Raw genomic sequence first — 3,034 nt, forward strand, 5'->3', positions numbered from 1 at the left:
GTTAAACTCCAGTAGCCATTTCCCTGACCATCTCTGCAGCCTGTTTAAGTCCTCTTGGAGGATCCTACAATCCTCGTCTGTCACAACTCTTCTCATTAATTTTGCGTCATCTGCAAACATTGACATGTATGATTCCACTCCTGTAAACATATCATTTACGTAAATTAGAAAGAGGATTCGTCCCAGCACCGATCCTTGAGGTACTCCACTTGTTACTGTTCGCCAGTCCGACTTTTCGCCCCTTACCATTACCTGTGTGTGTGTGTGTGTGTGTGTGTGTGTGTGTGTGTGTGTGTGTGTGTGTGTGTGTGTGTGTGTGTGTGTGTGGGGGTGTGTGTGTGGGTGTGTGTGTGTGTGTGTGTTGTGTGTATGTGTGTGTGTGTGTGTTGTGTGTGTGTGTGTGAGTATTTATTATTTGTTCCTGCAGAATCGAGCTATTAGCTCTTGGAACCCGCCTTTCTAACCGGTAAATTGTTTCCTCGTATGAGTCTATTACATATATTTATATCTAACACACACACACCCACACACACACACACACACACACACACACACACACACACACACACACACACACACACACACACACACATGCTAGATGTACTAGCCGCCTGATAGAGAGAAATAGAGCAGTAGTAGTAGCAGGCATTAAAGAACAAACAGGGACCAGACCAAAGGAGCGGAGAGACAAGGACAAAAACATGATTAAAGAGATCCTTAAAGAGGTAAGGATGGAGGGAGCTGAGCGAAATGTTGAAAAGGTTTTCAGGCTTGGAAAGTACAACAAGGACAGAGACCGAATGATAAAGGTGGTTTTCATGAGCGAAATCGCGAAAGAGGAACTGCTAGCAAGGAAGTGTTGTCTAAAAGGTGTAGAGAAGTTCAAGAAAATATTCCTGCAGAGGAATATGACAAGAGAAGAGAGAATACGGACAGCAGACGCGAGGAAGGAGCGCAGGGAGAGAGAAGGAAATCAGAGTACCACAACCCAGAACCCTACAATCCCAGAGGGAAGTGGAGAACCCTCCTCAAACAGTGCAACAGCCACAGGGATTGGGGCACCACCCCCAAATTCTACCCAACAGACACCCAACCTGCCCCATCCCCTGTCAGCCCCCCACTAAGTACCCACCTAGGGCACCCTCCCCCCCACCCACCCCCCTCCCCCCACTCACCCCCCCTCTCCCCCTCACCCCTCTCCCCAGGACCTCCCTTCCCCCCCATCCCCCATGCCCTCCCTTCTCCCACATGCCTTCCCGTCTCTCCCACCCCCATGCCCTCCCTTTCCCCCCCTCCCCCCTAAGCCCCCCACTCTCCCCCACCCCACCTAAGTCTTCCCCTCTCCCCCCACTCCCCTAAACCCTCCCCTCTTCCTCACCCACCTCAGCCCTCCCTTTTCCCCCACGCCCCCCAAGCCCTCCACCCTTTTCTCTCCCCCCAAGCCCCCCCCATCTCCCCTATCCCCCACAGCCTCTCCTCCCCCCATGCTTCCCCAACCCTCCCTCTCTTACCCACCCCCTGTACCCTCCCCCTCTTATCCACCCCCTGTACCCTCCCCCTCTTATCCACCCCCTGTACCCTCCCCCTCTTATCCACCCCCTGTACCCTCCCCTCTCCCCCACCACCCCAAGCCCTCCCTCCTCCACCAATCCCCCCCGTGCCAGGTCCCCCCAGCTCCCACTCACCCCAGATCCCAAAGGTCCCCCCCAGAAAAGATGCAGAAGAGAGTCAGTTTCAGGGTGATGTACTCGAACATAGATGGGATCACAAGCAAGACAAGTGAACTAAGGGAAAGAGCACAAGAAGTTAACCCAGATGTAATCGGACTCACTGAAACAAAACTCTCTGGAATCATAACAAATGCCGTGTTTCCCCAGGAGTATACAGTAATAAGGAAAGAGAGGGAAGGTAGAGGAGGAGGCGGAGTGGCCCTACTCATGAGAAGGGAATGGAGTTTTAAGGAGATGGCCATCCCGGGCTGTGAGGAGTTCAGAGACTACATAGCAGGCACCATAACAATGGGAGGACCAAGAATAGTAGTAGCAGTAATATACAACCCTCCACCAAATGACAGGAGACCCAGTCAAGAGTATGAAAACAACAACAAGGCAGTTAACACTATAATTGAGAGGGCAGCCTCTGCTGCCTGTAGAAATAGATCCCACCTGCTCATCATGGGCGACTTCAATCACGGAAAGATTGACTGGGAGAACAAGGAACCGCATGGAGGCGAGGATACGTGGAGAGCCAAACTATTGGAGGGTGGTGACAAGCAACTTTTTAACCAGCATGTCGGAGAACCCACAAGGATGAGAGGCAATGACGAACCAGCGAGACTCGACCTAGTCTTCACTCTGAACGACTCCGACATAAGAGAAATCGGTTTTGAGGACCCAGTAGGAATGAGCGACCACAGTGTACTGGTGTTTGAGTACTTGATTGAAGAAGGGTTTATTGAACTCGAGGAGGGGATACCGAAACCAAAAGGTTAGCATACCGAAAGGGAAACTATGAGGGGATAAGAAAATTCCTAACAGATATAGCAAGGGAAACAGAGCTCAGGGGAAAGACGGCCCAAGATATGATGGATTACATCACGCAGAAGTGCAAGGACGCAGCAAACAAGTTTGTCCCAGTCCAAAAGGAAAACAGAGAAATGAAGATGAGAAACCCATGGCTTAATCAAAGATGTAGGCTAGCTAAGCAGCAAAGTAAAAGGGCATGGAGAAACTATAGGAATAACAGGACACTGGAGAGCAGAGAAAGATACCAGAATGCCAGGAATGAATATGTCAGGATGAGAAGAGAGGCAGAAAGACAATACGAAATGACATCGCAAGCAAGGCAAAGACTCAGCCTAAATTGTTGCATAGCCACATTAGGAGAAAAACAACAGTAAAGGAACAGGTTATGAGATTAAGGATAGGGGCGGAAGGATTCACTACAAATGACAAGGAAGTGCTGTGAGGAATTGAATAGAAATTCCAGGAGGTCTTCACCTTAGAACAAGGAGAAATTCCAGAGGTAAGTGAGG

The sequence above is a fragment of the Procambarus clarkii genome, chromosome 7 (assembly GCF_040958095.1).
Source record: "Procambarus clarkii isolate CNS0578487 chromosome 7, FALCON_Pclarkii_2.0, whole genome shotgun sequence".
NCBI classification, from domain to species: Eukaryota; Metazoa; Arthropoda; class Malacostraca; order Decapoda; family Cambaridae; genus Procambarus; species Procambarus clarkii.